Genomic DNA, 24,317 nt, shown 5'->3' with positions numbered 1-24,317 from the left:
GGTCACAGCAGTGCTATTATCCATTACAAGTAAAAAGCAATGAAACGACATGAAATCTGGCATAGGGCCCAGACCTGAATAAGGCTATTGCAGACTAGCCTGACACTGATATATTCTCTGGTTTCCACTGAAGTATTCTAAAGTTTTCATGGCTGCAGTAAAACCCCACAATTCTGTGCTCCCTGCCAGACACCCTGCTCTAAAAAAGGCTGATTCACAGCAATATGAGGTGGTGCAGCCAAGAGCTGAGCATGACCTAGAAGTGGCAGAAAGGACTCAGGATCATGTTACTACTGATACAGAGATGAGTGGTCAAGCGTTTGACTACACAGACCAAGAGGAGCCTCAGGACACACATTGGAGATAAACCAGTTTTCTGTGCAACGATAAGTTCAGAGGATGGACATCGGTGTGTATTTAGAATATGAAAAAGTACGGTTGAATAATGCATCATCATGCTTTTTATAATATTTTTTCTTTGAAAATAAAAAGAGACATAGAAAAGCAATTATAAGCTATTTTGATGGGCTCATAATCACCATTTTCCACAGAAACTTCAGAGGCTGTCAATGGAATATACAGAAATATCTGAAATGCTAATTGTCAGTACATAATTGCTACAAGGCTGAAACATGTTAACTAGGAACTATCTGGGCACATAAACATCTACATCTTTGAAAATAACGCAAAGGCACTTCAGTCCTCTTCTGCAAATCTGATGAAGTACTATGAGAAAAAAAAAAAAATTACACAAGTCAGATGCACACACCAGCTTTGTAGGTACACAGTACAGAACAGAATTTACCTAGGCAATGGTACGGTTCTATTATCTGATTTAAAAAAAAAAAAAAATTTCACAAAACTGCTTGGATGGATGGGGAGGGAAATGATCTGTCTTAAGAATTGTTAAAAGTATTTTTAAAGACTGGGATTTCTTTGACCCAAGCAAAACAAGGGCTGAGAAGATGCAACTACTGTTTCCAGATATACATATGAGAAATAGGGAGACGAGATGCTCAAGCAAAAATAAAATGTTATCATTAGTCATAAATATGTTGTGGAAATCTGAAGGACATTTCTCATAATTAGTGAAGTTCTGAAACAAATGTCGAGTAGAAGCAATGGAAAGAAGAGAAATCTAGATAGCTTTTGAATGGAGCTTGAGCCGTAAAGAGGTGCACAAATAAAATACTGTTCTTACAAATAGTCACTAATTTATCAAAATTAACATCAACATATTGTTAACTTTAACACAGGAAAAAGGTAAAAAAGTTGCAGCAATTTGAAAAATAATTAAAAAAAAAAACTACTAAAAGACACAACCTCCCTTGAACGTCACAGTTATTTTTCTAAAATGGGTAAAAGTTAACTTTTACAGCAAAAGTGTTTCCAGTTCCATTTCTTTCAAATACAAAAGCTCTCAGCTTGAAATATCAGCATCCCATACATTTGAGCTGAAATAGCACTAACAAATAACATCCTTTCTTTTATCCAACTATCTAAGAAGTGTCTACTAAAAAGAACAATTTGCTGGCTAACCTGAGCTGGTGGGATCTTTTCAACTAATCATGTCATTCCTTAACAGCACACTATATGGCTTACAAATGTTAAAAGCAATATATTGTCATGGGAAGTGTAACACTTGCTATTTAACATTCTAAATGTTGGTTTCAACGTCTCCTTAAGGAAAACAAAATATTGTCCAGGTATCAACCTACAGTTCTAACAACAGAAAACTGGAAAGTCTTCATTTAACAAGAAATTATCAACTTTCCCCCTCAATTAAGAGTCTGTCCTTAATATGTTGTTACTAAAAATCTTTGCTATTTTGCTTGTTATTTGTAGTTATTCTTAAGATCTCTGTAATACACTATGGAGTGTCTAAATGTCAGTGTGTTCCATCTGATACTTCTCTTCTGGGATTAGATTTCCTTGGCTGCACTGCTCCTCCACGGACCCGGCAGTTGGCAGATAGGCTGCGTAAATTCAGGGATTCCATTAGTGTGGCAGCAAAATATAAAGAACAAAGAGTGATCCAGTCATTGATTTCCCATTACATTTCCATCTGATAGAAAGATTACACTTGGCTATTACCACCAAATAGAACTTGTTTTATTCTGAGTAACTCATATTTTGATTGATTTTCCCTAAAATAGAATTTTTATAATTGCTCTTTCCTGTTCTAAGTCTGCCTTTAAGGAACAATTCCCAACATGGGAGGAGGCATACCCATCATACCTTTTATGAGAAATTGCAGTTGAAGAGTTCAAAACCCCTACCAGAAGGAGACATAGGCACCAAACCCCCATAAAGGTGCTGAATTCCCGCATTGTTTTAAAATAGGCACTGAGTTAAAATACAAACAATGAACCAAAATTAACTACTGACATTTCAAATATAACCATCAGTAAAAGATCAATCCAGAAGTCAGCATAAACAAAAATATCCTTATTATTTTGTTTTCTCCCATATATTTTTGGTAGTTTCTTTGCTGTTATTTGGCAATACTGTCCAGGAATGTCAGACATCCACACTCTGTATAATTTTGGTAGCACTGGAGAACTAGAAAATGGAACACACTGTAATTGAAAAGGAATCGAGCGGTCTAGTTTCATCACCAAAACTGAGTGAACCACATGAAATAGACAAACTGCAGGAATGAAGAAAAATTCAGTTCTTCTTTCAGTTTTAATATCATAAGTCACAAATTCCAAAATATGCAGCTGGTATGTCACCAGCTGCATGCAACAACCACAGCAGAAAATAACGGCTGCTTGCTCCCTGTTCCCCAGAGGGCAGTGACCAGTAACAGATGCAAAAAAGAAAGACTCTACGAGCATTCCCCCAGTTACTTTCACAGCTCCTGGCAATCTGCAGGCCGGGGACTTCCTGAGCTGGAGGTTACATCAGCATCTTCCTGTTTAGTAGCCCTCAATGGACCTTTCTTTCATGAATTGTCTAATCATTCTTTAAACCTATATATATTTTGGCATATGAAACATCCTGTAGCAATGGATCCCATGACTTAATTGTGTGTTGTGCAAAATGAGTACTTCCTTTTGTTTGCTCTCAGTCTGCAGCACAACCACGCTATCTGACGCCTCGTAGGTGCTGTGTTCAGAAAGATGAATAATATTTCCACTTTTGTGTTGCCATTCAAAACCTCTGTCCCATGATTTCTGGGCCCCTTCTCTCCCTGCTGAAGAGTCTTAGTCTGTTAGTGTCTCTTCCATGGCCATTCAGACTTGAGCATTCCTGTCATTCTCTCTGCCTTTCCTAATTCCATCGTGCCTTTTTAGCAATAGGCTGATAGAACTGCACATCATATTCAAAACGTAGATGTGCTATTGAGTACACTGGCCTACACCAATTTTGTTTCATTTTCCATTTTCTTCCTAATAGTTCCCAATATTTTATTAGACTTTTTCACTGAGTCTAAGTGTTGAGATGACATTTTCAGGGAACTATTCATAAGCAATTCCCAAAACTCTTTTCTCAGCTTTAATTTTGACTAACATCTTAGAAAATAATTTATCACCAGAAAGCCTGATCAACTCACTACTCTTGGTCACTTCTTTAGTTCAGCTATGAATATATTAAACAGCAGAGATTCCCAGCCCAGATGTCTGGAGGACAGCACTACTTCTCGAATGAAAAATGAGAACATTTCTTTCAGCTCTGTTGTATCTGCTTCTCATTTTTATTTATTCTAATCTCTCCTACCAGCACCTGAACACAAGACAGGTCTTCAGCCTTGGCACTGTAAAGGAAAAAATCAAACTTTCCTCCAGAGTGAACACCAATGCAAATAATTCATTCAGCTTTTCTGCCATGTCATTTTTCTTGCATGTGTATTTTACACATCTATTGGCTATTCAGCTTCTCTGGCAGAATCTCTTCTCTGGAGAAAAAGTTTTTTTTCTTCAACGGTTTTATGCCTTCAGCAAGTTGTTCCTCAAAATCTTCTTAGGTCTGCCTCATGGTTTTATATTTATATATGGTCTGGTTTTATATTTAACCAGCCAAGGTTATGCTCTTTTTCCACCTCCCATTTTGAGCCAGATGCTTTTTTATTTATAAAAGCCTCCTTTTGCTCTACTGTTTAACCATGCTGCTCCTTTTTGATAGTGGTATATATTTACTCAAAGCCTCTAAAATAGCATAACAGCCCTAAGAAATATTTACAAGCAGTACTATCAACTCATTCTGTAATACTGTTATATATACATTACTTTGAAACACTGTTTTTAAATGCAATAAAAGTATAAACAAAGCATTCTATTGCTTATACTAGAAAAACACCGTTGATATTAATTTTGGGGAGGGGTTTGAATCTTGACATTGAAAGACTTGCAATTACCTAACAAGAGAATTAAGAGACCTGAGGCATATATCACAAAGAATGGAAACTCTCTCATATCCAAAATATTGATTCCCTAAGACTGCAAATGAAAAAAGGTACCTTCCCTCACCTTCTTTGGTGAATTATTGATTAGCTCAGCCTTAAAAGTGTCCATTTCTCTCCACTGATTGCAGGGGGAGTTTGGATAATGAGCTCTTACATTGACATCTATGCTGTAGATATTTAAAATTAGGCGACATAAATCCTACCAAGAGGAAACTCAGTTGTGACACTTTTCTACTCACTATATGCTGGCAATGAAGATGACACGGTATGGGAGATGTGACATTCTGTCACTAACATTAAAAGATACTTCTGTTCTGGAGTGACAGTCCGTGGCTTTTTACAGATTTAAAAAACACTGAACATTCACATCGTACCTGTATTTAACAAGTGATGTAAAAACACTGGGACCAGATTTAAGTCAGTTGACTGCTGGACAACCATCTGAAAGAAAGGTCTGTGGTTGCAGCAAACCCAGAACAATGTTCTGACAGTGACTTCCAGAACGGATGGGTTTTCAACCTGCGTTAGGTGGAAACATGGTAGTGCTTATTTATTTTTGAACTGTAGAGCCTTGACTCCTCGATCCTCATGATTTTCAGGTATACAGTCAGGGCAGAAGACTTAATTTACTGTTACTGATGTGGAATTTATATTATCACCTGTGGCCACAGCATTTATTCTTGCAATTGAGTTGGGAAGTGATCCTCAATCATTCCCAGCTTCTTAGCTAAGCAGTGTAAAACAGTCAGCATATTCTCTGCCAGTCTTTTCTAGCTGTAACTAACTTGAGCTGCTTTTGGCACTGACCTTTTCCATTACTTGCACACAAGGTCAGCATTCTTTGTGGGCCTTTTACATTACTCTCCTATAGATCAGTATGTCTGTGGTTTTGCCTCCTAATGTCTGTCATGTTGGCAATAACTGTGCTTTTGGAGCATAAGAATGGAAGTTTTGCAAGTGGTGGAATTGAGGAACATACCTTTTTTATGGTCACTTTCCAGATACACTTCAAAGCCAGTTCTCCCTAGGCTTCTACCATTAAAGACTTTGTGCACCCATGGAGACTAATAGAAGCTGAATGTTGCTGTAGAAATTGCTGTATTATCTACTGTCCCATGGATTGCACCCTCTGTTGGATCCCAATTCTCCTCAAATTGAAAACAGTGGCAGAACTCCAGCATTATTTATTTGCAAGGAAGGGTAAGACTCATAGGAAACCCTGGACAAGCTTGTAAATAGCTTGTCTGAGATAAACGAAATATGTCGTTTGTCCCTAATGATCTCTCTCTGCCAGCACAGAAAGACAGCAAAATAAAGCACTTTGCAACATACCAGTAGAAGTGAAGAAATTTTCTTGCCATCCTGAACAGCATCCACAAAATACAACAGAACTGCTCCAGGTGTTAGCAGGTTCCAGCTGTCACTGAAAGTTTAAGGAGTTTCTCATGATCTGGAAGGCTTGGGAGGCAGGATTGGAGACATTTAAAATTTCTAAGTGTTTGAATCCTTTTACCTCTGTGGATCAAATCTGTAATTTTCAGTCTCGATGATTCCATGGAAACATCACCATTTGCGTCTTGTGCATTTTCTCATTGTTCTGCTTTTTCAGCATACCTAGTTCAGACTCTTAATAGCCTGCTCTCTCTATATAAACACCCACTATAACATTAAGCCTAGTATTCAGAGTATGCAGTTCATGCTTTTCTCTCATAGTATCCTTCACAACAAACGCAGGCAGCAAAGCAGGAGGCACAGGCACACAAAACACCTTGGAAAGGAATGCAGAAGACCTTAGAAGCCTATAAAATGCCTAATGGTACTGCTGATTCAAAAGCTAAAAGTTGCCACTTTTAGCATATCCACATACACAACATGAGGATTAAATAAACATACTAAAGGTGATAGTAATTGTAACAGTTTTATGTGTGAACAATAATTTGGGCATGAATGGCTAGTGCAAATGTATTCCACTTTGGGTTTTGTTTTTATGTATACAACATTTGTAAGTATTTAACAGCATCTAGCAAACTCTGTTATTGCAATTACAATGGGGACACTGAGTCAGTATTTATATCTTTCACAGATGAAATTCAAATTCCTGATAAGAGCCTTTTCCTCACCATTTCAGATCATTTCAAGATTTCCACACCATTCTTTAAACATATGCACATATGTCACTGGTATCTTACAGCCTTCAAAAAAGCAGTCCATGAACTTTCAGTTATTATCATTTGTTAATATTATTTAAAAAATACATGAGGCATTAAAAGAAATAAAGGACAATGAGCCAATGTTTGTCAAACCTTATAGCATCATCAGTCACACAACAGATGCAGTTAAGTCACAGTATTTTACCCTGAAGCATATTATTGCTGATCCTCTCTCTAAGCAAGCAAGCTAAGCTCAGAAGTTGGATGCAGGCCAAATCTTTCCAGTTTTAAATAAACTTCTTCTCTGTTTTGCCCTATTATTCAATAAAATGTTCCCAAAACAATGGTTTTGTAAGCTATAAACAAGCTAGGCATTTAAATAATTAAGTCTGAATGGAGGAGCAGAGAATATGTTAAAGGCTTGTGTCTTAAGTCAACAAAACTAACAATAATTCTAAGTTTCAGTGCTCAAAGGAACCCCCAGCTCCTAAACAAGATCAAGGTCCACTTATGCTGAATGATCTGCAAGCACAGTCCAGCAGGGTCTCTGCCCTTTACACATTCCAGTTCTGCAACAGGCAAAAGAGAAGTAGTAGGGAAAACAAATCAAAATTTTATGTATTTGCTATAGTTGTAGGCCAAAATATTTACATAATCTATTAGCAAGTTTTTCTTTTGTGATTTTCCCATCTTCCTCTTTGATTCAATTGAGAGAGCATGCTGCTGGTATGTACACGGAGCTGAAGAAAACCCCTGACTGCCCCTTTTATCCCCACAGAGCAGGCATGTACTTCCACTGGACTTTGACCGGTGTCAGAGAAGCCACAGGGCTATTGAGACATTTTCTGAGTAATAATCTATTAGTTTGGAGTCTGTGTTGTAGAATTTAGCCTCTCTCAAGAGCCTCATATCTCCATTCCATCAAAACCTAGGAGACTGGCAGTGCCAAGCCACAGCTATACGTTCAATTCAAGGCAGAAAGAATGAAAGTGAAGATAAGACGACATAAGTATTTTATGAACTATAAAAGGAGTATGTGATGTAGCATTTCTTAAGCATGGCTTGCAATTGCATTGGGAATGGAATTAGAATCTTTTCTGTTTGCAAATAAAGAAAACTTACCCCAGTGAAATGATCGACATCAATTCTTATGTACAACAGAAGAACCACATTAAGGACCTAAAATTGGCCTTCCACAACACAAGGTGCTGTGCTGGCAGTTTGCACAGAGATGAACACCACTGCAGGGCAAATTTCAGCTACGGTGTGTATTTGCCTATCTAGCATCTACAGATCTGGGCAAAGCATTCTGCACACAAATATATACCTCAGGAAAGAGAAGAGGGAGAAAAGCACTAGTTCCTCTTAATGCATGTAGCAGTCATTTGGGAAATCCCCCCAAGGACTTTGCTCTTAAAATTATTGGGCAAACGTGTCTGAGAATGTGAATTTCAAGAGTGCCGTCAGAAGTGAAACTGCATCCATCAAAAGGAACTGGTTTCCCGTTTCTATTCTTCTTTCTTCTTGCCTTTCATTTTTCAGATGTGTAAGCTAGATAATGAAAAGCCATTCCAGACGATTTTAGGTATTTTGGAGATGAGGTAAGGTTGTTATCTATTGGAAGAAGAATCATTTTTCATTGTCTGCTGGTATAAGCGGGTAGAGACTTTTTTGCTTTCCCCTCACATCCAACTGACATGAAAATCTTAACATTCTCCAAAGAGCAGTATGGAATTTATCCATTCCATTTGCTTTAGCCCATAATGAAAGCAATAGGGATTGGTGACTAGCTAAACTTTTCCTTGAAAATTTTGTGTACAAATGTTATGTTAAGTTGGTTTTATGTGGTTTCATATTTTTTTATCCTTTTTTAATTTCCTTCTCATCAGTTTTGCAATACATGCAGAGTGTAAACTAAAGAAAGTACCGACCTCATCTCAAACTTTGACTCTTCTTACAATAGCAGATTGATATAATCGATACCAGGATCTCGATTTCATGTCATATTGACAGATAGTTTTAGGAACCCTTGTCCCACCCACTACATTATAAGACTGGAACACCTTCTGCACCTTTTAAAGTATCACCCATACAACTGCTGAGCCAACTGAAGACTAGTTAAGTGGGTATAAGAGCATCATTTCTCAGGCAAGGGGGGCGGCAGGGTGGGGTGTTGGCTAAAGACATTGACAGCTAAAGGCAATTCAATTCTGAAATATGTAAAATTACTTGAGAGGAAAGTCAATGAAAAAGCAGCATGCTTCATGGTCTTTGTACATTTCTGAATTCTCTAGGCCTTCCTCTAATCAGTCTTTTTAACCCACAAGTCTTTCAGAATCCAGGCTAAACTCAGCAAACCAGCCCACTGCTTTTGGGTCTTGCAAATAAACATCTCTTACAGTCAACAGGCAACTGAACCAATTCCATATTGTCAGGTGTAAAAAATCCTCATTCTGGAATATCAAGAAGGATTATGCAAGCTGAATTCACACTCATCTTGCAGCACCAACTTCGCTGATGAAGTTTCTTGTATATGAAAGAATGTGACTACTAATTTTCATGAAAAATCAAACCACCACTGCAATTTATTAGCACAGAAACCCCCTCTTCTCTGAGGAATGACAACTCACCTCATTCTTCAAACTACTCATGTGAATTTCTCAAACTGCTCAGGCTGTTTTCCGAGCTGAATTGTACTTTGAATTCTAAAATTTACATAGACTCATTTTTCAGGGAAATGTATTTGTGGATTAATGAGCCCAAGGCTGGCTGCATCAGGCTTTGAGTGAAATGGATATGCCATGTGCAACCTACTGTTTCTCATTCCAGGACGAGGCCACTGGATTTAACCACACTCACATCATGCAGCTTTATGGGGAAAAGAGTTTTTGTCAAATCAGCAATTTTTAACTGATCTTAAAAGCTTTGGGTTTTTGCAGTTAATATAAAAGTTGTTACAAGAACAAAGATGAAGATTATTAAAAATAGAAACCTGTGTAAATATTTCTAAAACCAAATTTAAATTGGGCAGATTGCCAAAAGTATTCATTGGCTGCATGGGAAAGACAAACGCTTGGTTTTCCTGTAAATGTGCCATTTATTAAGTAGTCTAATTCTGGACTTCTATTTGGACTTCTGAGTGTCTTACATCCTTTCACACTCCAAGACCAGAAAGGAAAGTTCTGACCAGCTCCTAACACAGTCAATATAAATTCACCCAGTGGGTCCTACATCTAACCTAAAAACATGTCAGCACTCTAGGGAACTGCTCAAGTACAGCCCAGAAACCAGACGCCGATTTACAAGATGAAAAGCTGTGGGGATTTTCAATCCCTGCTTCAGGACATGGTCCTCATGAGCTGTTGTGTGGCTACACACCAGTCCTGCCCTTCCCCTTTCAATATTCAACATCGCAAAGTGCTCTTCAATCCAAGTCCTATGGCTTGCAAGTGATTATCTTCCAGTACAGCTTGCCTGAAAACAGTGTGACACAGCAATAAGCTAGAGAGCTGTCCCTTAGCAAATGCAAAATTAATAAATATTATACTTGGTGAGATTTTTACTAAACTTTCACTGGTCTCAGTTCTGCCTCAGGACTGGCACAGGTCTTTGCACTTGCATCAAGTCAGCTTACAGCAGTTGCAGATCTGGCACAACACAGTTTTACTAAGTCAAGTACTGTCAAATTAAACAACATTAATCATTTGATTCCATTTGCCATTACACAAATGGCCATCTTCTGGAACAGCACTTGCAGCATGACTCCACTATCTCATAGATATTCTCAGGACAAAGAAGGTAAAAATAATACGTCCTCTGCAGCTTTTGCGCAGGGATTTGCTTTGGCACAGCACTTCCTTCTCCAGTCCCTGCCAAATGTCACTATGTTTGGAGAGAGAGCATTTCATTCTTCACCATAAAAACAAAGCAACATAGAAATAAAGGAGCAGTTAAGGGAGAAAGACTGCTGTCTTCTCACCTAGAGCACACTGTGATGAGGAGCAGTTGACTGCAACACAGGCTTCCAAATGTGGGACAGCTTTCCCAACGCAAATATGTAACCCTAAGAGACAGTTACAGGAGTAAGCCATGGCATTTTTATTGATGTTTATTTTCTATTTTACTTAGATGCTTTGGCCTTTTTGAGTTCACATGGTGACACCTGGAAAAAAAAATGTAGAAACAATCATCAGGTTTATATTTCCTTTTCTTTTCAAAGAAACTAATGTAAAGAACAGCATCCCTCTGGCCTGCAGGCACCTCTCCAGCCAGCAATTACAATTGAAAAGAATTACAGCTGCAATCTAGCTGAAGAAATTGTCTTATCTGCTCCACGAATGCACCCTTGGGAGGATTCTTAAATGCTATTTTATATCCCCAGAGAAGAGTAACGCAGAGACAATGATGAAAAAGGCATCTGTTTTAGATGTGTGTAGTTCTAACCACTAACGTGGGCTGTGTGATCTATGCCTGTGGATAGTATGACTACTGCTCATTAAAATTTTATCATAGGTTGCTCCATATCTTATGCACTGTGTTGAAGAAGCTCAAATGAGACCCAAACACAGTCAGTCTGGAACCTCCAGAATAGGTGTTTGAAAAGAGTGGAGGGGCAGGCCATAACATTCGTCTCATTTATGAAAAAAGACAAAAGTCTTCAAATTTATCTGACTGTTGCCAGCTCTGTCTTCCTGTATTGAAGTAGCACGGGTAGTATTTCACCAATATGGACTTTCCCAATGACAAGTAAGACAGGAGATACATTCTGAAAATAAGTTTCAAAGAAATCGATCTAGAAAATGTTCAGGAGAATTTTTCATTAACAACTCTCTTTTCAAAAAACATCTCTATTTTTGAAGAGCAAGCTACAACAGAATCAGTGTGGAAGGACTGGAACTTTTCAGCCTTCCCTCCTGAATGGCACAGGTTAAATGAAGTCTTCTGATAGAGCCATCTTTCAGCATGTGTGTCCCTCACTGCTTGGTTCTTGCTCCTTGTGCTTTTACATAGGGTACACAAGACCCAACTGTCCTTAAAGAAATTACCCTAATCATGATGCAGCCACATCTGAAGTATCAACTCCAGATCATTTCAAAATTAGCATTCTTGAGTTAGTTCACCCAATCTGAATAAATCTTAAAGCATATTTAGCTGGCTTAATCCCAAAACCAGAGAGAAAACTGTTAGATAGAAACAGTTTAAATGCATATTTACTTAAAATGGTTCTAAAAAAAACATAAATAATGAGGTCCCAAGGTATTTGCTCACATACATTTAGTCAGCTGTTAGTCAGCCAAAACACATTAAAGCAAGGTGGCACCTTCTGTTTAATTTGTCATATACTTGGGCATAGAGATGGAAGTCATTTGTTCTTCAAACAACCCCCCAATGTATGCAGAGAGACCGGTTTTACATACATCATCTTCCAAAATACAAGTTTCTAAATCATGTTTCATTCCAGCCCCCAAAAGGCATGGAGAAACACCAGCACTCTCATTAAATACCCACCTCTAATCCCACACGTCTAGTCAGTAGTGTTAATGATCTTCAAAGGCGTGGACTGTGAATAAGTCTAGACATGCTAGGAAAGCAGTCCTGGGAAGCTGAGTGCTAAAAATTGGCAAGAACTGAATAAAGGAATAAACTGTTTTGAGGTGCACCAAGCACCTGCATCATTATTGTCTTCAGTTGAAGATGTAAGTACTCAGCACCTCTTCAAAATGAGGAGACATTCCATCATTCCAGACTGAGAAGCGTACTGCCCAACCAGACCTAGCCTCTCAGAAGGTGCTGGTCTCTCTGTCACCCACCTGAGGTGTGGGCTGAGCAGAAACCATAACTGTGTCTGCTCTGCAGAGTGAAGCCCAGAGCAGAGATGTCCTCCTCACTGGCATCAGCCCCTGCTGAACACAGTTGTGGAGATTCAAGTCCAAAAGCCGTATCAGTTTGATGCTGTGCCCAGACTAATAAATGAGCCTGTGAGTAGAGCTTATTAGCCTGGTTTCAGTCCTGTGCTGACTCAACTAAAATACTTCCACACGTGGCATCTGCATGAACTCTGCTGTTGTGGGCTCCTCTTCCAACACATCCCGCTTCACACACGTGTCCCAGATGATACAACACAGGAACTGGCAGAAAAGCAACAGAATGCTGCTTTTGAAGACACGTAAAAAAGGCCTTTACGTTCACTGTTTACTAAACAAATGCTGCATATACAAAGAGCAGAATTCTGTACCTGTGATGAATGAGCAGGATTTTCTAAAAACCAGGCCTCCATATTTTAAGACAGAGAATATAATTCCATGCTGCTTCCTGCTTCTGTTCTTGCTTTAATATACATTCTCTGTCTGAGTTTTCTTTTAAATATTTTTGGGAAAACAATGACATGAATTCAACTTGGTATTAACATTGCTATTTTTGTTACAAATAACCAGAGACCATTTGTTTGAGCCACCGCGCTGTAATTCAGAACATCTCAGATCATTTCCAAACTCTCTTTGTGCCTGTCTTTCCATCCATAAAATAATGAAAATAACATTCCTTTGTCTTCTCTGTGTTGCCATTTCCGGAGTGATTATATAGCACCTACTGTAACAAGTCTCAGGTGTGGTAGTTAGGGCTTCTCTAATGGATAACAGCAACACTAAACAAATAAAATCCTTCCAAATGGCCTTTTGTAGGTATTTGTCATGATGGTGTTAAGAAGAAATACAGAGCAAGTCAATGCTTTAGATTTTCTTAAACTGAACTGACAACTCAGAAACTCATTAAAATGACATGCAGTTATTTTTGAATACTCAGCCAAAACTATATTGTTAAAAAATTCTGCATTGTAAATACTGGTCAGGACTGAAATTTGTTGTCCAGCTCCACAAAGACAGCAGATAAGATACAGCAGATAAGAAAACTGAAACTGTGGAGAGAATATTGATTTTGAAACATAGGAAGAAACAAAAGAAAATGTGATATAGTACCCTAGCCAGAAAGCAAAGACACAGGTATCTCTACACCTTCCAACAGAAGAGAGCAAAAATTCATTTGTATAGATTCATTCAGTCTCTCCAGTATCCTGTTCAGAAGTGTTTCACAATGGGTACGTGTTTCAGCACCTAACCTCTCGGGCTTGGCATATAGCATACAATCCTCAAGGTGATATCCTTCTGTATACACATAAAGAAATACATTCAATTATTATATTTGCACTTGAAATGGTCCATTTTCAATGTTTCCTGAACAAAGTCAAATTGCACACTTGTACAAACAATTAGAGTTCTACAGATCGTTCACACGAAATACCTAGGTCATCTGAACAAACACCATCAATTTATAACAGCAGCTTACGGGGATGTGGTCCTACCAACTACATCCAGTCACAGAAGCCTGTTGCTTTTAACTTACTTAGGATTTTCACCAAAACATTTAAACCCAACTCTCATAGAGTTTAGAATTTAAAAATAACAAAACCCAACTATGTCATCAGCTAAAGCTGAGAGTCTTCAGACTGAACTAGTTCAAATGATATGATACTTCCACTTAATTTAGTTCTCCTTCTATTTTTAGGTAAACCACTTCATACAATATTCAAAACATAAAAATATGATCAAATTAGAAAGTTAAGCATACCATGTGGGAAGCCAGAAATCATGTGTTACATTACCAGGTGAAGTTTATTTCTGTCCCCTTTTCCTATTCCCTTACTGTCTTCTGCTGTGCTACATTCTGCAAAAAATACTAGCAAATGAAGCAGGAAAGTGGCAATAAGGCCAATTTTAATGGTGTCAATAATATCAGACTAATAAAGTATAGAGTTGGAGAGAGGGAATCTATCAGAACATAGAGTATCATCAAATTTAAGCAGCTTGCAAAGTTAGACTGATTTTACTACAATTTTACCTGAAAGTTTTGTTTTGGAACACGTACATTTTGAATGGTCTTTGTGTTATGGAATACAGTAACACAACTCTGCACGCTTTTCAGAATCTTTTCCCCTTTTTATTTCTTCTTTGCTCACCACAGCAGTACTAACTCAGGGCCCACTTAAGCTTATAGGTACAGAAATCCTGGCTCTTGTTTTGACTGTCTCCTGTCAGGCTCTCTTCTTTTTCATCCCTGTTCTTCTGGCCAGTGTGAACTTGAATCCAAAAGACATATCAGATTTTTCCCATTACTTCTTTGTATGGTTAGCTGCAGAGTAGCCTATTCAGGTCTTCTTAAGCCTTCCTTTTGTCTGCCTGCCCCACTTCGTACCTCCTGGGACAAGCAGCACATCAGCTCTACTCCACTCTTTGTCAACAACCAAAAGCAGTAGGTAAAGCTCTTTATTCCTAAATACTCTTTTAAGAACAGACCAGAAAAAGGCAGGAAAAAACGACCCCTTATATAGCTGACCTTGCTAAGTCTGGAGACAAAACCCAGACAGTTAGAGACAAGTATGAAGGACAGAACTGGTGGATGGTTACAGGCTCTACGGAGGAAGGGGTTAGGTTCCTGACCTGCAGAGAGAAAGTGGAGTGTGGTTTGAGGAGGTAGAAGTGAGAAAAGTGACACTAGAACAGGCTGAAGGGCAGAGCTAAGAAAGGGGCCGGGCAGACTTAACGGGGCAAAACTGTCCCAGAGTCTTGGGGCTGTGCCCATGTAACAACGCCCACGGGAACAGGTCTGATTTCAGCTCGGGAAAGCTGCATCATTCAGATCAGCAGATGTGGGAGATGAGACCAGCTGCAGCACCCCAGGACCACCTCTCAAATTATGTGAAAACATTAATGGTATGTCTCCAATACACTAGAAGGAGAAGTAGAAATCTGAAATTTCAAAGAAAAGAACAAGAACTCAGAGTCTTTTCAGAAAAACAGATGATTGTTTCGGAACACCTGACTCAAGATTTTTAAGCTCTTGAGGCTGGCAATACCAAGAATATACCCTTTTTTACCTAGTATCAGGTACCTACTGCCTGGTATTTTCCCAGCTTTGTAGTTTCTGCTTTACTACTTCTCTACTGGACTTTCCTCACTGCATCAATATTGGCATTTTCAAGCCCAGCTGGGGAGCTCTGATCCTCTGCTATGTCCCTGAAAGCGAGAGCACTCACACCATGAAGAAGGTCAAGCATTTTTTTCCCCCCCCAAAGAAATTGCCAAACATTTTTCTTTGTGAAGAAGTCACAGTCAAAGAGGAAGGAGGGAGAGAGCATTTGCCTTAATATGCAACTAAGTCAAATTTAGAACCTCAAAGAGGGAATTTCCCATTAGCACACAACTCAAAGAAGCACACCAGACCTGAAATGAGGTCGCTTTAAGACAGAGACACGGGAAGCTGCAACCAGAAGCAAACAGGCCTTTCAGCTGGTGATGTAAAGCACTAAAAGACACTCAGGCCTGATCCAGAGCCTGCTGAAATCAGTGTCTTTACAACTGTCATCTTTGGACTCAGCACACCCAGACGTTCTTTGCCAAAGGGAATAATGCTGAAGTGGTTTACAAAATCATGAAAAAACAACTAGACATTGCTGATTGTAAGAGATAAAGAAAAGATAATGGCAATTAACCACACAGAAGAGATCAGCTTTTGTGGACAAAACAGAAACTGTATTGGCAGTAGCTTGCTCAAAAATGTGCCACAGATGTACTTCAGCATCGGGCTACTGGGATTCTGTCACAGTTGTCTTTTTGGAAATAAAACAAATCAATAGCTAAGAAATTACACTCCACATCAGATTTAGGGGAATTCCTCTCCTGTGTGGAGGAAGGATATACAATCATCTCATGCTGGTCTGGGATTTCTAAACACAGAATTAAATGCCACTCATATCATAATACTTACATAGTAGAATTACTGCTTAGTGTCACTTTAGAGCACATGACAATGGTATTAACAAGACAGCCATTACAACTGGCTACACTCCATTTCAAGTTTTTCTTTTTAGCTGTCTAACAGTGCCACACTGTCATATTAATTAGCAGCATTAGGCAAATGACAGTCCATGGAACACGTTCGGGATAGGTGTGGGTCTGAAAATAAACAGCTTTATGCGCAACCAGCCATCATTACTTACTTAAGATCACCCCCCAAACCATAATAACATACCAAATTTCCGAAGGAAAAAAAAAAAAAAGGAGATGTAATTGTCACTTATGGATAAATGTGTTTTGGTTTTAAAAGAGCCTGAATGATTGTAAGGGATTATCTCAAATCGCATTGCAGCTGTAATATTTAAAAAGCTCTAGCTGCAATGTTCTAGATTATAAATTACATTTGATTTCATTTTTATCATTCTGAATGGATTATGATTGAAATGAGTATGTAAAGTAATTGCCCATGCATGCCATGCGCCACCCTCCCCCGCCCCCAGAATCTCTTGTAAACAAACCAAGGTAACTCAAGGGAATATTCAGGGAAGAAAAGTTAGTAAATGAAAAACACATCCTTTTGTCAGTGTCTGTAATTTTTCTGTATTCTTCTGCAGCCAATATCTGCAGTATCTTTCATTAGCAGAACAGTCAGTGTCTGCAGCTACGGGTTGTGGGAACTAATTATTATGTTTCTCCAATAAAAACTTCTAAAGAAATTCATTCAATTGCCACCTGTTTTGTACTGATTTACTCTCATTTTCATTTTTAGAAAAATCTGCCATGCCCAGTAAATACACATATATATTCATGAAATCCACCTGCTCTCTTTACTTCACAATAGAACTGATTTGGCATGTGTTTTCTGTTCTATTTGAAGGTGTCACCATGCTCCGTACATTTCATGATAAACACCTTCAAAAACTGTGTGGCTTTCCGTTTGCTTTGTTTGAGGAGGAAGAGGGGAGAGGGCTCAGTACTCTGATGAGAGCTAGGCTACCAGCTGATTGACAGTGTAATAAAATATCCCAATCTTTCTTTTAATCTCACACGAAATAATGTAAGTTGGCATTATTTCACCAAAATGAAATCTGTGACTCTTGACACTGCAGTCACCGCTGTCGCATGCAGACAGCACGCTTTGGGTCTGGGAGGTCTAGCACTCACCAGCATGCCTCTGGTTTGCTAAAATAGGATTTGTATAGGTATGAATATTAATACAATTACAAATATTTACTAGTAACATCACAGGAAAAAAGAACACCAGTGAGAGAACGCTTAGGCATTAGGTTAGTAGGAAAAAGCAAGGCAGACTTCTGGAAGAAAGGTCTAGTACCTGGGAGAAAGTGTTAGTGAGATTTCTGTCGTTCATTTAGAGACACCGAGCACCATGCATGGCACTATCACAGGGAGTACGGAAGGCGAGTGTTGGGTTTTAACAGCAATAACATCACATTTAAAGAGACAGCAGAAAGCTTTTCAGTAGATGCTCAGATTGTTCTTCTGAGTGATTGCCCCCATATTCTTGAGCCCCTTTTGTTCAACCTTTAGGCACCCTAAACCACCATCTAACCCAAACCACCTGCCATTACAGGAGCTTACGGTTGCATACGGCTGTATCTTCTCCGCAAGATCAGCCTTATCAGCAAAGCCAAGTAGAGACACTTGGCGGATGAACGCCCTGTAATTTTCCCCTGCAGTCAGAGAGTAAATGGGACATCTCTGCACCTGGGAATGTGAGAGGTGGGGCTCTAAAGAGCAAGCACAAAAGGAAGTTAACTCATGGGACATTTTGTTAAGAGATGGTCTGCAATGTAAAAAAACCTGAAAAGCTATGGGTTGAATGATGTAAGGCACAACTTCCTTGATAAAGAAATGAACATATTAAGGTACCTCAAACTTAGTAAGGAAAGAATAACCTTTTCCCACTTCCCTTTTTCTGTACCAGTCATGGGAGTCCTACACAGGACTAAAGCACTGCCAACTTCATTGGAAATACCAGCACTGAACACATGCACTTCAACCCAAGAAGCTATTCCATTCTCAAGAAGACTTTCTCAGCTATCTACAAGTTACTGATCTTAGCAGAATATAAATGGATATTTTGCTCATTTCTGTAAAAGCAGATTTAAAATTAATTCCATAGCTAAAAGATTTTTTGAAGTAAAATTGCTGTTATACACGTGTTACCTGCTCTATAGGTTTGTTTCCATGACTCATGTTTGTTTTGATGCCACAGTTTAACAGATCATTTTGATCATATCTCAACCTGCGCAATCCCACATGTATATAGTGATTAATAAAAAGAGCCTTGAGATGGAACAAGTATGAACATGTTAACAGAGTAGATGGAATAAACTATACTGCTTATGAGATAAAAGTCTGATTTACTTGATCTAAGAGACATTTTTTCACTTCAGGAATTTTCAGAAGGAAAAAGTAATTTAGATTTTCATGGTACTTGTTATTTTCTAATTGTGAGGACTCTTATTTTGAGAGCTTGTCCACTTTTACAGCTGTATCAGTTGGTTTAACAGATAATCATAACTCTCCCATTAAGACCTCCTTCTATCTAAAATACGATCCAAACCATAGACAATTGATATTATTTTCTACTAATACTACAGGTAGCAAAACCAAGGTCAGCTGTGCACCAATCAACTAATGCAACATGTATGAGCAGGCTATCAAAGTCAGGTCAAGCACCATCTGCCCAAATTTCATTTATACCATACGAGCTTTTTCAGATGCTCTAAAAACTCCTTTCAGGAACCTGAAATACCCCCGCTAATTAATATGATAGCCAAATTTGCATTCAAAAAGTAGCTTCAGAATGGGGATGGATGTTCTTGTTCAAAGAGCAGGCTGCTGGGTGAGGTAAGGTCAATTCCACGTTCAAACTTCCTGTACAGCAGCGGACAAGTCACTAGGGTCATGATCCAAATCAAAAGTCATCCTTCCATGGACTTTTTTGCACCAGTCACTAAATCTCTCCAAGCTTCAGCTCTCCCTCCATGAAATGTACATGCAAGAAATTCCCACCATATATTTTAAGATTGTGTAGGAATCAAACCTATAGGACACCTTCCAGGACAACCTTGGCTGAACATAAGGCCATGCTTTTCCCAAGCCACTGAGTAAAAAGTGGAAAACTACACATTTTTTAGGTTATTTGTATTAACAACAGTTTAATCTGGTATTAGCAAGACTTAGAATGCTTTCTTACTTTTTTCTTCCCCACATATTTCTTGCTGTGAGAATGTCCATCTCAATACCGAATAAATGCACGGTTCTACTTCTTTATTATGGCTTTACTCTTGGTGAGAATAGTCTTAATGTCAAGTGACTTACGCTTCAAAACTAACACTTCTACTATGGCACTTTGCACATCACAGAAAAGCAGCGGTGCAAGGTAGCCCAGGGAGACAGAGGCAGTGATCCACCGCTCTGTAAAATTAAGAGTGCAGTGGTGTGAGAAATCTCCTGATTGGGAGAGCATTGTACGAGTTACTTGAGTAAAACAACTAGTTATATATCCTACAGCAAAAAGTGGAAGCCACCCATTTGTTGTGTAAAATTATCCCCTTTCTTGATTGTTAAAATTGACTGTTAAGAGCTATCATTGAATTATTTTCCTTAGCAATAGGCTTAATTTTTGGTTATTATGTTCCCTGCTGTGCTCAGTTTGGATGCCCTGTGACTGCTGATTTATCTCTTAATATGTCTCTATATCAGTGTTTCTCCTCAATAGATTTCAGTGCTAGGAGGCCACCACAGGAGACAACTGGGAGTGAGGTGAAGGATAATGTGAGCCATGTCCACTTTTGTCAGAATTCAAATTAAAGAAAATCTTGCTCTCTTACACTCTCACATAGCTTTATCCTTCAAGCTGCAATCACTTTCCAAATGTGTACGAATAAAGATACAGATTCCGTACAGCCATCGTTCGTTTTAAAATAATTACCCTTTTTTAAAATGAAAGTAATAGGGAGACAGAAAATATGTTCGCTTCACACAGTCCTGTGAAAAGCCTCAGCGTGCTGCTCTCTGCTGAAGCTGCTACTGAGGAGCAGTAACACATCTGCCTACTCTACAGACTTCTGTAGCCCCCCCACACCACAGTATCTGAGTACACGACATGCTTACAATATGACCGTGAGGCAGGAAAATCCTGCTCTCTCCACTTTCCAGACAGGATCAAAAGAGTAAGCGATTTGCTCAAAGTCACATGGGAAATCTTTGAGAAACAAGGAATTAAACCCAAAGCTCTTCAATCTTACTTCATCTCAGACTCCATTCTTGTACAGTCCGTAGCTAAGCACAAATGGGTTAATAGCATGCTGACAACACTCTCTCTGGTCATCAGTGAAAAGTGTTTAAGCAAACTTATTTCCTATGGGTTCTAAATAAATTGGCACCAGACTTACCTGGTTCTCTAATAGTCTCTTATTAGTTACTGATGCGATGTGTTTTATGTCATTTAGAGAGTAAACTGAGCACTGAAAACGATGTGAAGTTTCAGCAGTATCATAATCAAAAACTTCAACTTTGATTTGCCTTTGAACCAAAGAGGAAAACCAAGTTCAAATGTAACAGAGATGTGAGTTTAAACATCCTTGGAACGTCACTAACACATGTCAGCATTTCTGCTTCGACTGCAACAGCTCTGTTATGGAAGACGCCTGCCTTCTGTTGCCAACGATGTTGTCTGAATACTAAAAATGCAGAACTAGAAGATGGTCTGATACAGCCCATTCTTGTGACATTCACATTTCATCCAGATAATACTGCTCCTTCCATTGATGTGGTAGCTTCTCACACGATGGCAAGGAAAGGAACATAATATCAGCTCAAGAGGTGAGTCAGATAACTGCCATTTCACTCATACAAAGGATTGCCTTGAACATGAATCTAGGAAGCACAAAAGCAACACATCACAGGCTTGACTTCCATAAACTGGGTGAGGCCAGACTAGAAGGCCAGCAACAGCATCACTTAAATGGATTGTGAAACTAAAATCTCAAAGACTTTCACAGTTTGTTTTAAAAGCCTCTTTTATCCTCCACTAAATTAATCATAATTTCTTGTAAGAAGAATGTATATGAATTATTATAGCTAAGTTGGAGACAAAGGGATCGATCACAGGAATTGCAGTAATTTACAACTGTGAATATAAATTTGGCTGTCCTGATTCTCGCACCGTCAGTGAAGAATCAGCTGAGACTCAGAGGGATGGGTCTGACACTAACACTGGCAGATTTCCAGCAGTCTCATATTCTCTAATACCTCTGGATCTGCCAACTGCCTCCATCTCTAGTGTGACAGGGATTGTACAGGGATACCTCACTACTCTAGAAAGAGGGAATGGTAAATCAACAAATACAGAAGTGTGCCTCCCATTTAATCATGGGAATAAAAACCAACAATAGACTAAACCAGCTACTCCTGGCCAGCCTGTGGATGTCTCATACCCACAGACAAGTGCTTATGCAAGAAAATATTTCTTCTTGGAGACAGTACTGTCAGTGTAAATAAGGACTCTGAAAAAAAAAAAAAAAATCTATTTTGGATAAAAATCCTACTGGCAGGCTGAAATAAATTATTATATTTAAAGGTGTTAAAAATATGCCAGCATTTTAGATAAGTGTGCCTGTGTGCATGCTCAAAGTCTTGCTCTGATTTTTTAGAGTAAGGCTCTCCCTATTTAAAATTTTACTGAGTTTCGCTGCAGTTTTCAAAACATTCTGCTCAGAGCTGCTCTAAAACTGTCTGATTGGACTGTGCCGAGTCATCCACCTTGAAACGTTTCACAGCCATAAATTCAACACAGCTCTGATGACAGCCGAGGAGGTTTTGAATTCTGTCAGAAGCCTGTCCAGCCTCCTGCCCGTCTACGTGCTCAGCCATGCAGCAGCATGGCAAGCGGACTTCTGAGGTTCCTAGGACAGATAATTCCTTGTCAGGCACTCTGGCATCTCCAGAGCAGGTGAATGCCTCTCGCTGCCGGCAGCAGCCAGCATCCAAGAAGTCAGAACCAGAAAGTCAGAACCCGACATACAAAAAGTAACGAGATCTGGTGATGATTCAAGCTTGTCCTCCAGAAAGCAGAAGTGCCTGAAGTGAGCAAACAGAACCAAGGAGGGTATGCAGCAATTTGATTATCTAAAATATTTCACAGTAAAAAAATGCCATTCTTCTCATAATTTTCAGTAGAAAACAAATTCAGTATCATTATCTGAGAAAATATTGCAAATATTTAAGAACGGCTATAATTTATAATGGCCATAGAACAGAGGTATTTGACAAATTTTATCTGTCCATGGACTTTTACTTAGCTGAGCATCTTGTAATACCTATCAACATGTGAAAATATGCTTTAGGCTGAAAGGATAACCAGAGTAAACACTTGGTATATAATAGGCCATCACTAAACCTCTAAAGAGCCTTGATGAAAACAGTTATATCTGGTTATTTCAAAAAAATAGCGTAGTCTTTGTCAAACAAGATACAAATATCCTACAGAACGAGCTAAAATTAACCATAGTGACATTACAGTTAATAAAGAGAAGTTATTATTCATTGATATTGATTAAATACAGAATGTATCTATTACAGCTCTATTAGTCAGGCTGTGACCACCATAAATGCACTATTATCTCCTAAATATAAACCTTATTAGAAGAGTTTCCTACAAACAGTCCTAAGGGTAAATTTAATTTTCCTTCAATTATCTTAGGTATGAAGTTGAGAGTTCAGAGAGGTTTTCAATAGGAAAAATTGCATAAAATTCTCCAGCAGTTCCACCCATGTATTCATTTTAAAACTGCCATTTTCATTGTGCTTGTCTTTAAATTATTTTATCCTTTTTTTGTCTAACTAAGAGACTTTCCATGAGGGTTTTTATTAATGTAGAGCTCTATTTCTAAAGGTATTTTTAAATGGAAAAGTACTTTACAAGAGTTTATTGTCCTCTATTTAGAAAGACTGTATTTGTAGTAGCATGTTTACATATTACTACTATTAAAACTACTGCTTTACACACACCCTCCCAATCATGACATGTACTTATATATAAATATAAATGTAAAAAATTAGGTTCAGTTATAAGGAATGTGTATCTGTGTATGTTTCCTTTTGACACGGCTTGCTGTAGGTTTGTTTCTCCATTTTTAACTGGGATTACTGTGTGTTCATGATATCAGAGGCAAGTCAAAGAAGCATCCACAGCTTTCCCAACCAGCCACCTCCCTGTTCTTCAGAGTTTCAAGAATGAGGCCTTTATAGCTTCCCCCGTGATGATCCTGTAGTACACAACATACCTGCTTTCCCTGAATAACGAATCCTCATTTCTGTTCCAAGAAATCAAACTGGGTTTTAATCTGCTTTTACCATAAATGGCTGTTTTGCCATACATATGTATGCAAATGTGTGCATATCTAACATACATGTGTATTTGTATGTGTATACAATACGTATCTATATAAAAACCAGGTGCGAGTCATGCATCCTACATGTACACTTACACAGCTACAAAGAAGCTCAAAGACAGAGCTACAGGCAGGCTTGTGGACTGCCCATACTGCTCATGGTTTGCTCTCCCTGAGGACTGCTTTTGGTGTGATGTTGCCCCCAAAGCAAATGAGGAGAGCTTGATTGATTCGTTACTGTTCACAGGAGGCACCCAAGCCAAGGGACCTGGCAGCACATGGATGACTGAAGGCACCAGGAATACAGGGGTTCGAGCACTTGGGGTGGAGGAGCTGCAGCTCCATCCTGCCAGAAACATCAGCTCTCAGCACAGCGAGAGCTAACAGCTCAGAAGATCCAGCTATTGTAACAAAATGGAAAATGCTAAAATGTTCTTGGGATTGGCTGCTCAGGCTGACTTGCTGACCAGACACTCACAAAGAGATT

Source organism: Athene cunicularia (assembly GCF_003259725.1).
Source record: "Athene cunicularia isolate RWA chromosome 11 unlocalized genomic scaffold, athCun1 chr11_part1, whole genome shotgun sequence".
In the NCBI taxonomy this organism is placed as follows: Eukaryota; Metazoa; Chordata; class Aves; order Strigiformes; family Strigidae; genus Athene; species Athene cunicularia.
The sequence above is the reverse complement of the archived record's forward strand: the minus strand, read 5'-3'. Positions refer to the sequence as shown.